Raw genomic sequence first — 12,386 nt, 5'->3', positions numbered from 1 at the left:
TCCCTGGACAGAGTCAAGCGGATAGTACTGTCCTGGCCCCTGTTGCCTACCTTGGAGGATCACTGGTTTCCACAGTTCACTTTGAGATAATATTAGAAACCCCACAGCCTGCAAGGAAGGGTAAAGCTTTACCTTAAAATGAGAACAAGGAAAACTTCCAAATGAAACATTCCCTTGTTTTTGGCAGTAGCTAAAAGACAGCCTGGTGTGAGAGTCCTGGATGCCATACTATGCTCTTTCATCTACTGGAAATCCTTCAGTTGAATGAAATTATTTATTTGAAAAGGTTTTCGTTGAATTTGGGCTGGTATATCAGAGACTTTCTCTTCTGTGTTTCAACAGTAGGGAATGTGGCATGGCAAGGAAGTTGGAGAGATTAGGCATGAATAAAGTCAGATCCATGACTTACTCATCTCTGGCTGGTTCATTTCTCAAAAAGCGAGAGAGGGAAGGGAGAGAAAGGGGGATGGAGAGGGGGGCAGAACACAGAGGTTTTACAACTGTAGAAGGGTTTACTGCCCATTGGTAACCCCCGTTCCCACTGTGTCTGTCCCACAACATTATGCTTGTCAGAGATGTTCAAGTCCTTCAATGCAAAGCCACTGAGTTCATACAAGTAACTCAAATGTCCATCAACTGATTCATGGATAAATAAGATGTGGTATATGACACAATGGAACAATATTTAGCAATAAAAATGATTAAAGTACAAATACTTGATACAACATAGATGAATCTTAATGTTAAGTGAAAGATGCCAGACATAAAAGACCACATATTGTATGATTCCATTTCTATAAAATGTCCAGGATAGGCAAATCTGTTGAGACAGAAGGTAGATTAACGATTGCCTAGGGTTGGGAAGGAGTGGGGGAATAGGAATGATTGCCAATGGGTAAAGAGTTTTTCGGGGAGGTAGTGAATATATTCTAAAATTGATAGTGGTGATGGTTACACAACTCTTTGAATAAGCAAAAAACCACTGAACTGGATATTTTAATTTTTTTTTTTTTGAGAGAGAGAGAGAGAGAGAGAGCACACCCAAGTTGGAGGAGAGAGAGAATCTCAAGCAGGCTCCATGGCCAGTGCTGAGCCCAATGCAGGGCTTGGCTTGATCCCACAATGGTGAAATCATGACCTAAAACCAAATCAAGAGTCAGATACTTAACCAACTGACTCACCTAGGTGCCCTTGAATTGTATATTTTAAATAAGCAAAGTGTATGGTAAGTAGTTATATCTCAATCAAGTTGTTACTAAAAACTGAAAAGGAGAAAAGATGTATACCAAAAAAAAATCATTTAAAAATCTGAAGTAGCTAACAATATATGTATATTAAAAAATACTTTGGAAGAAGGAATATTACTGGAGGTTAAGAAGAATTTCATAATAATGAAAGGGGATTGATTCATCAAAAAAAATTCTAAATGTGTGTGCATATGGTCACAGAGCTTCAAAATAACTGAAGCAAAAACTTATGGAACTTAGAGGAGAAATAGACAAATCCACAATTATAACTGGAAATTTGCATATTCCTCTCTCAATAATTTATAGAGGAAATCGAGAATGAGAGCATAGAACATTTGAACAACACTATCAATCAACTTGAACTAAGTGCCATTTAAAGAAATCTCCATCCAACAAAAGTAGAACACATAGTCTTTTTAACTGAACATGAAATATTCACCAAGATAGATCATATTCTGGACCATAAAACAGGTCTCAATAAATTTAAAAGGATTGAATTCATATGACATTTAGTTCTCTGACCACAATGGAACTAAATTATAAATCAATCCTGGAAAAATATATGGAAATCCTTAAATATTTGGCTATTAAACACTAGACTTCTCAATAATTCGTGGGTTAAATAATAAATCACAAGAGAAAGTATTAAATATTTGAACTGAATAGAAATGAAAACACAACATATCAAAATTTGTGGGATACAGCTAAAGCTGTGCTAAGAAGGAAATTTATAGCAATGAATGATTATATTTAACAAGAAGAAATGTCTCAAATCAAAAATCTAATCTTTTACCTTAAGAAACTATACGAAGAAGAGCAAAGTAAAACCAACTAAATAGCAAGAGGGAAATAATTAAGAGCAAAATCAATGAAATAGAAACCAGAAAACAAGGGGCGCCTGGGTGGCGCAGTCGGTTAAGCGTCCGACTTCAGCCAGGTCACGATCTCGCGGTCCGTGAGTTCGAGCCCCGCGTCGGGCTCTGTGCTGACGGCTCAGAGCCTGGAGCCTGTTTCCGATTCTGTGTCTCCCTCTCTCTCTGCCCCTCCCCCGTTCATGCTCTGTCTCTCTCTGTCCCAAAAATAAATAAACGTTGAAAAAAAAAAAAAAAAAGAAACCAGAAAACAATAGAGAAAATCAATGAAAATAAAACCTAATTCTTTGAAAAGATCAATACAATTAATGAAACTCTAGCTAGACTAATCAGGGGAAAGAACAAGAAGCCAAACTTACCAATATCAGGAATAAAAGAGGACAGAATACAAATCCTCAGACATTAGAAAGATGAAAAGGAAATATTATAAACAACTTTATGATGATAAATCCAACCACTTCAATGAAATAGACAAATTCCACGAAAAATACCAAAGATCATTCAGGAAGAAAGAGATCAACTGAATATCCTTTTATCTACCAAATAAATTGGACTCGTGATTAAAAACTTTCCCACAAAGAAAACTCCAAGCCTGGGTGACTTCACTGGCAAATGCTACCAAATATTTCAGGAAGAAATAATCCCAATTTTATACAAAGTATTCTAGAAATAAAAGAGTCAGGGACATTCCCAATTCATTTTACAAGGCCAGCATTATTCTGCTACCAAAACCAGATGAAGGCATTTCAAGAAAACTACATACCTATATCCTCGTGAACACAGATGCAGAAAACCTTAACAAATCCTTGGCAAGCTGAATCTAACAGCACATAAAATGAATAACACATCATGACTAAATGGGGTTTATCCCAGGAATATAAAATTGTTTTAATATTCAAAAATCAATCAGTGTAGGGGCACCTGGGTGGCTCAGTCGGTTGAGTGTCTGACTTTGGCTTGGGTCATGATCTCACATTTCATGGGTTCGACCCCTCATCGGGCTCTATGCTGATAGCTGGGAGCCTGGAGCCTAATTCAGATTCTGTGTCTCCCTCTCTCTCTCTGCCCCTCCCCTGCTTATGCTTGCTCTCTTTCTCTCTCTCTCTCTCTCAAAAATAAATAAGCATTAAAAACAAAATCAATCAGTGTAACTCACCACAATAACAGACTGAAAAAGAAAAATTGTCTCAATTAATGTAGAAAGCATTTGACAAAATTCAAACTCCATTCTTGATTTAAAAAAAATCTTAGCAAATGAGGATGGAAGGGAACTTCCTCAACGCCAAAAAAGAAAAACCCGTCTCTACCATTATTTTCAATGCCTTCCCTACTAATATAGAGAACGAGGCTAGGATGTCTACTCTTCACATTTCCATTCAGCATTGCACTGGAGGCCCTAGGCAGTGAAATGATGCAAGAAAAAATAAATAAAGTCACACACATTGAAAAGGAATAAGTAAAACTGCCTCTATTTATATACAACATGATCGTATACTTTGAAAGTAGTAAAGAAACTATTTAAAAGCTACCAGAACCAGGGTGCCTGGGTGGCTCAGTTGGTTAAGCATTCGACTCTTGATTTTGGCTCAGGTCATGATCTCCTAGTTTGTGAGTTCAAGCCCCGTGTTGGGCTATGTGCTGACAGTGTGGAGCCTGCTTGGGATTTTCTCTGTCTTCCTCTCTCTCTCTCTCCCCCCACAACTTGCACACATGCATTCTCTCTCTCTCAAAATACATAAATAAACTTTAAAAAAGTTAAAAATATAAAATAAAATAAAAAGCTACCAGAATCAAGAAGTGAATGTATTAAGATTGTAGAATACAAGGTTAATATATGAAATTATCTTTATGTCTATTTACTAGCAACGAACAATTAGAAACATACTATTTACAGTAAATACCATTTACAATAACATCCAAAAATATGAAGTACTTGGGTATAAAATAAATAAAATATCACAATATCTCTATACTGAAATCGTTACTGAGAAAAATTAAGGAAGATCTAAATAAGTGAAGAGTTATATGATGTTCATAGATTAGAAAACTCAATATTGTTAAAATATCAGTTCTCCCTAAAGTGATCCATATATCTGACACAATCACAATAAAAATCTAAGCAGACTTTTTTAGAGAAAATAACAAGCTGATTCTAAAGTTTATGTGGAATGCTCATTTTGGTAGGATTTAGGATAGCTGAAACAATGTTTAAAATAAAGAACAAAGTTAGGGCACTTACATTATCTTATTTCAAGACTTACTCTAAAGCTATATTAATCAAGGTGAGGTAGGTATAAAAATAGACATGTGCGGGATTGTAACAGAATACAGAGTCTAGAAATAGACCCACATGTGTATGATTATTTAATTTTCAATGAAGTTGCTAGGGCAATTCAATAGTGAAAGGATAATATTTTCAGAAAATAGTACTGTAACAGAACAGAATTCTATTGGCTATCCACATACAAAACACACACACATGAGGGGGGGAGAAAAAACACCTGGACTCTTACTTTACATTACTTAGGAAATTTAATTGAAAATGAACAACAGGCCATATTAAAAACATATTTAAAATGGACCACAGATCTAAATATTATAAGAACTATAACTATAATAGTTCTGGAAGAAAACATAAGAAAAAACTCTTAGTGGACTTTGGTTAATCAGAATATTCTTAACTAGGACATAAAAATATAAAATATAACAAAAAATGATAAATCAGATTTCATCAAAATTAAAAACTTGTTCTCAAAAGACACTGTGATGAAAATGAAAAGTCACAGATTGAAAGTATTTACAATACATATGACTTATAAAGGATTTGTATCCAACTTACCTAAAGAATTCTGCAACTCGATAAGAAAACAACTTGATTTAAAAATGAGCAAAAGATATGAACAGACACTTCACCAAAGAAGATATATGAATGGCCAATGGGCACATGAAAAGATGCCTAACATCATGCATCATTAGGGAAACACAAACTAAAATTACAATGAAATACTACTTCAGGCCCAGCAAAGTGACTAAAATTAAAAAGATGGACAATACCAAATGTTGACAAGGATGTGGAACAACCAAAACTCTCATACATGGCCGGCCAGAATGCAAAATGGTATAACCTCTTTGCAAAACTGAATGATTCACGTAACACTAAGCATATACTTAAAATAGGACACAATAACTCTGATACTGGGTGTCTACCCAAGAGAAATGGAAGTGTATGTTCACACAAAGTCTTGTTGAATGTTCAGAGCAATTTTATTTGTAACAGTCAAATCTAGAAGTGTCCTTCAACTTGTAAATAGATAAATTATGGAATATCCATTCAATTGAATACTCCACAATAAAAAGGAATGAATTACTGATATGTGCAACAATGTAGATGTTTCTTAAAAAACACATGCTAAATGAAAGAAGCCAGATACAAAAGACTACAACCCATGTGATTCCATTTACATAAAATTCAAAAAGGGAAAAACTATAGTATCTACAGATAGAAAGCAAATCAGTTGGGGTCAGAGACCAGGGGATCAGGAGAGGGAATTAATTGCAGAGGTGGCCCAGAAAACTTCTTGGGATGTTGGAAATGGTCTGCGTCTTGGTTGTGATGATAGTGAATAGGTGTATACAATATACACTTAAACTTACTGAATATTATTGTATATAAGCTATACCTCAATAAAGCTGATTTTTGAAATGATATAAAGATAATACTTTGCATAAGTTTAGAACAAGTCTGGAAGAATGTACATCAAATTGTCTTATAATTTTTTTAATGTTTATTCTTGAGAGAGAGAGAGACAGACAGACAGAGCATGAGTGGGGAGGGGCAGAGAGAGAGAGGGACACAGAATCTGAAGCAGGCTCCAGCTCTGGGCTGTCAGCACACAGCCCGATGCGCGGCTCGAACTCACAAACTGTGAAATCATGACCTGAGCCGAAGTCAAACGCTCAACCGGCTGAGCCGCCCAGGCGCCCCTCTTATAATTTTTTTCTAAATGTTTTATTTTATTTTTGGAAGAGAGAGAGACAGAGCGTAAGCAGGGGAGGGGCAAGGAGAGAGGGAGGCACAGAATCCGAAGCAGGCTCCAGGCTCTGAGCTGTCAGCACAGAGCCTCATGCGGGGCTCGAACCCATGAACTATGAGATCATGACTTGAGCCGAATTCCGACGCTCAACCGACTAAGCTACCCAGGCTGTCCCCGGTTCTTAATAATAGGGATGAGATCACAAAAGACTTTCACTTTCGATTTCATTTTGCTATACACTTCCATAAGGTTTTATTTTTTTAACAAAGAGAGTTCTATATTAGGAGTCTTGTGATTGCTGGTGATAGAAACCCAACTCAAGCTAACTTAAGAAAAGGAGGGATTTATTGGTTCACGTGTCTATGTGGTCCGGGGTAGAGTCAGAGCGGAATCCAGGTACTCCAACGAATTTGTTGAGAATGAGGCTTTCCTCAACTATCGGCCCTTCTTTTCTCGGTGTTGGCTTCATTCTGAGACTGCCTTCCCCCCTTTATGATGACAGAGCAGCCTACTGGCTTAGCAACTCCGGAGGAAAAGACACACCAGGAAAAGTCCTGGGCCAAGTCTTAATGATCCAGTTTAGGACACATGTCCTTCCCTGAACACTGGGACCATGACAGAGAAACCTGGGTCATGGGACCATGCATGGAGTTGAGTAAGGGCAGGGTGGTCTTAGCTCAGCCCTACATTGAGGATCAGTTCCCAGTAGGAGAAGAAAGAAAAAAGGGGATCCGACATCAGAATAAAACTGGCTTGGCGAACAAAAGCCCCAGATGACTGCTACAGTGTGCTGCTTTTGGAATTAGCAGGTGGGGGGGGGGGGGAGTTATTTTGTTTCTAATCTTTAGAATAACTGAACCCAAGGCAATATTCTTTGGTGCTCTCCTAACAGAGCACAGTATAAAGGAGGAGAGAGGCATTCCTTGGCCCGCTGGTATGAACTGAATGTGCCTACCCAAAAGTCATATGTTGAAACATTAACCCCCAATGTGATGATATTAGAAGGTGGGGCCTTGGGGAGGTAATTCGGTTTAGATGAGATCACGAGGGTGGAGCTTCCATAGTGGGATTAGTTTCCTCAGAAGAAGACAAAGAGATTAGATCCCTCTCTCTCCCTCTCTCTCCCTCTTCCTCTCCCTCTCTCCCCCTCCACCATGTAAGAATACAGCGAGAAGGTGGCCATCTGCAAGGCAAGAAGTGGGCCCTCACCGGACACCGAGTCTCCCAGGACCTTGATCTTGGACTTCCCAGCCTCCAGAACTGTGAGAAATAAATGTCTGCTATGGTATTTGTTACAGCAGCCTCAGCTAAGATAGTAGCATGTTTCTCTGAGCTGGACTAGAGAGGAGCGAAGGAAGATGCCATCCAAGAGGACCACTTTCCTTGCCAAAACAGAAAGTAATTTGTGGAAAGGGGTACTGGTGTGGTCCCTTGAAGGAAATGGTATAGGAAGTTGACTAGGGACGAAAAAAGGATTTCTGAGTCAAGCTGAGGGTGGGTTAAATTGGACCATGTGACCATTCTGGGGGACAGGGATGGCTGAAACCCTTGGGGGGGTGGCCCCTATGTGCCACCACCAGCATTCGAGCTCCACGATGAAGACGCCGTGCTTCTAAAGTATCAGGCCAATTTCACTTGATGGTAAATCATTTTAAACACTTCGTTATTAATACAAATCCAGATGCATTATGAAGCGGAGCGCAAGAATTGCATGAAAATAAAATAAAGATGTCTTGCTTGCAAGAAACCCTTTGGGCTGCCGCTCATTCTCTGCTTTGCGTGAATTCAATCTTTCCTGCTGTTAGGAAAGCTTTAGTGGAAAATTTTGAAAAATACTCCTTTAAGGCATGAGGGCTGGGGATAAGGGATGTTCTGGGTTTTTTTTTTTTTTTTTTACAGCGTCCAGACACTTTCCAGAAGAGGAAACCAGGCAAGGATTCAGAATTCAAAACTCTGGGAGTTTGAGGACAGGACTACCATCTGGAGGGGCTGGCAGAACCGATGCGAGGCTAAGCATTAGGGACTGAGGTTCAGCACTGCTCATGCAAACCCTGAAACAGCTGCATTCCTGGGTAACATCTCACGCGGAAAGTATGGGATCCTGCCCTGGCTCAGGGTCTAGATTAGCGTCTCTTGGTGGAACAGGAATCTAGTGTTCTTGGAGAAGCAGATTCATTTCTGGGGTCAGGGGAAGTTCGCCTCCAAACAACGAGCTCCAGTGAGCCAGCTTTCGGCTTCAGAATCGGTGGAGGAAAGAGATGGAACCCAGAGGTTTTGAATTCACAGGTTTCATGAAATATGGGAGGGCAACAAAGGGTCATCAAAATAAGGACGTTTTCACACCAGGAAAGTAAGGACACAATGGAAATGCCATTCCTTCCCTAGAAAAGGACCGTTAGTTGGCACCTGGTCTTTTCCCTCTCCCCTCCCCCCCCCCCCACCCTTATCCATCATCACAAGGCAGGAAAAAAAAAAAAAACAACTTTAACACAGATCACATCATTCCGAGAAAGTGGGAACTGGTGAAGCAACAAGGTGGGTCCCTCCTTTCATGCATTCTTGGATGAAATGAAAATTACCCCTAGGAGGACGTTCTTAAAAGACAGAGCGATTAGCTAACACTATGGTAGTAATCGTATTGCCATGTATAAATGTATCAGACCTACGTGTTTTACACCTCACACGATCGTATGTATCAATTATATTTCAACGAAAAAAGAAAGAAAGAGAGACAGGGAAAGACCAGCTCATGGCAATCAGCTGGACTTCTACAGTTTGACCACTGGCTAACGCCCGTCTCTTCTGGGTGGGGGCCCTTTGGAAATCCTAATCAATAAATCTTGACTATCACGGTGGATCTTATAAAGTACAGGAAATGAGAAGGGGTGGGGTCGAGTGGGAGAATTAAATCGGATATATAGATTCTTGGACTGAGGCGGATGAAGAAATTAAGTAATTACAAATCCAAAGGCAAAAAAAAAAAAAAAAGGAAGAAACACAATCAGCCTGCACCTGGAGCATTAGGTTCTGGAAATCCAATTTGCACATAAAGAGTGAAGGGGCCTTTGCAAAGGGGGGCAGGAGCTGAGAGGACCTGCTAGTAAGCAGAGGACCGTTGCCCTGGAGACAGTCTTAGCGTAGAAATGGCAAATAGAAAAATAACAGGGGCTTAAGGGAGAAAGAAAAAAAAAAAAAAAGGCACTACTTAGGATGGTTGAAATCTTAGAAACCAGACTAGACTACATGAAAGAAATGTACTTACAAGGACAAATAGAGATTTAACTGCTTTCAAAAATGAAAATAGGAAGAAGGAAGGTATTTTCGTTGTTTCTGGGTTAGGATAGGTGATGAGACGCGCAATGGATTTAAATAAAGAGGATGAGAGAAATTTGTTAGGAGCAGAAACTGGGATACGCTTGCCTATCCCCTAGCCTCTCAAAAGGTGCATTTGAAATGTGCCTTTAGATAGATAGATAGATAGATAGATAGATAGAGAAATAATGGCAAAAAAAAAAAAAATTCAGGGAGCCTCCTTCTTGTTGCCCACAATAATGACTTGAAGTCATTTAAGAGGGAGAAGTCCAGAGCTATCAGCATGAAATCCACAGATACCAACTGGTTACTTTCAAGGCCGGGCAATGACTGGGGAAATCGTTTGGGCAAATACGGCCAGGAGGTTTTGGGGTTGGGACTAGGTAAAAGTTGGTCTGGACACCGCCTGCAAGGTGGCTAAAGGTTTTGGTGTTGGATTTGGAACGCTGAGAGGCTGGGCAAGAGAAGGGATCCTATCTGGATGACCTAGAGCAAAAAGAGCCCCCAAGACAGGTCAAAGGGCTTAGAATAGAAGACGACCGGGAGAACTAAGCCCAGGGATGAGCAGAAAGGACAGGTGTGGGGCTAAAACCAGCAGCCAATAACAAAGGGACGATGAATAGGGACACTTGGGTGTCCTGTCAAGGAGGGCTCTGGGCAATTGTAAGAATGGACTAAAGCAGTCATTCTCAGAGTATGACCGGCAGGAATCAGCACCAGCTGGGACTTGGTGTAATGCAAATACTTTGTCCCCGTAAATCAGCAACTCTGGGGATGGGGCCCAGCAATCTATGTGTCAGCAGACCCTCCAAGTGACAGCACCTCACACTGATGTTCCAGAACAACCCTACTAAAGCATCCCTGGCTCGCCTTGAGTGGCTGCTGAGATCAGCTTGCGAGGCCGCAGTCCTCCCTTAGACCCCTGGGCCAGCCTGGACAGGTGGATAAATAGTGAGACTCACAGAAGGGGAGCTACACCAAGCCACACCAGTTTCACACTGATGTCAGACTGGTGGTGGGAGAGGTCGGAAGCAGAATCACCCAGCCTGTGGAAGAGAAGTAGACAGGACTAGTTTAAGTACCAGGACTTCGGGAAGGATCAAAATTCACTGGTAACCTCTTCCTATCAGGAAACTAACTCTAGAAAACTACAGGTTTGTAATAGACGAATTAGCGAACCCAATAATAGAAAACAAACAAAGGTGACCCCTATGGTCTCAATATTGAGCGGGTCTACAGATCAGAAGGCCTCCTGGAAATGGGAAAGGAAAACTTGCAGCTTGGAGAGATCAGGTAGTAAAGCAGCAAGAAGCTTTAGGCATCGGGAACCAAAAACATGCAGACATAACTGGATGGGGTCAGGGCACTAATGGAGAGGACTGTAAATGACTGTAATTTTCAGAGCTGTGAAGCCACAAATTGCACCCGGCAGGACTGCCTGCTATGAGTGTAGCACTCTCTGCTCTCAAGATGAAACAGCTGGAGGCTGTGGAATTGGTTAAAGTGATTCCTGGAAAAAAAAAAAAAAAAGAAAGAAAAAGAAAAAGAAAATTGACTATGTAGGATAAGAGGTCTTCTGCCAACCCCTCAAAAGAGACGGGGCCCAAAACCCTGGATATAAGGGGCCTGGACCATCTTCAGAGGTGAGACTGTCTTCACACTTCTGCAATCCAAGGATGGAATTTCAAGGCTAAAAACTTAGAGACACGAAAAAAGTAAACAGATTGCCAGTGCTTGCTCCCCCTGGATTTTCGGCTTTGTAAGAGAGGCAGTGGAAGGGCCTCAGCCTATGGGGGTAGTGACTAAATGCAGGATGTATAGAGAAAACAAAAGCTGACTCTGGGAGTGATCTTGGCTTTAGAAATGGCAGAGGGACAACCAGGGACACAACAGGGGCTTAAGGAAAAGAAGTGCCCTTTCCAAGTTTTAACCCCATAAACTGCTGATACAGCAATAGGAAATAAAAGCTAAGATATAGAGTTAAAATTAGAAAGAGGATCAAGGCTCTAGGAAATCCAAGAATGAGAACTAGGCAAGTGAGTAGCCCAAGGATTGGAGGCTACCAGAGACTGAGTGTATTTCAAAGCTTTCTTCAGTCATCCCTCCTATTTTCTTTTTTTTTGGGGGGGGGGTGGGAAGGGGATGAGTTTTTCACCACTTTATTGAAATACAACCAATGTACATCAAACCACAAATATTTAAAGCATATAATTTCATGAAGTTTGACATACATATAGACCCCTGAAATCACCATCATCCTGAAAATTTCCTCCTGCTCATTTGTAATCCATTTATTTCCCTTCCACCATCTCCTATCTGCCCCCCCCCCATCCCCAGGCAATCACTGACCCAATTTCTAACACTACAGGTTGACGGAAAAGTTCTAGAATTCTAATTTTAGTTTAATTTTATATAAACTTTTCTCGAATTTTATATAAGTGGAACTGTGTAGTATGTACATGATTTTTTTGCATGATTTCTTTCACTCAGCATGATTCTGAGATCCATCCATGTTGTTGTGTGTATTGATAATTTGTTCCTTTTAGAGCTGAATAGTATTCCATTTTGTGGAATCAATTACATAGCCATCAAAGTATCTGTTCATTTATTCATTTATCCAATCATCTGGACATTTGGGTTCTTTCCATTTGGGGGTAGGCTTCGTGTGGACATATTTTTCTTAAATAAATGCTGATGATGTATCATTTCATTTGGGCTTGATTTGCTAAACTTACGTTAAGAATGTTTGTGACTATCTTCACGAAAGCTATTGGCATTTAGTTTTCTTTTCTTGTAATGTCTTTGTCCAGTTCTGTTATCAAGGTAATGATGGCCTAACAACATGAGTTAGGAAATGTTTCTTCCTTCTGTTTTCTGGGAAAAAAAAAAAAAAAGTATAGAATTGGTATTTTCTCCCTTAA

The sequence above is a fragment of the Lynx rufus genome, unplaced genomic scaffold, assembly GCF_022079265.1.
Source record: "Lynx rufus isolate CCGP_SWC_20201006 ecotype Redwood Valley unplaced genomic scaffold, mLynRuf1.p SCAF_4, whole genome shotgun sequence".
In the NCBI taxonomy this organism is placed as follows: Eukaryota; Metazoa; Chordata; class Mammalia; order Carnivora; family Felidae; genus Lynx; species Lynx rufus.
This window is presented reverse-complemented; position numbering follows the sequence as displayed.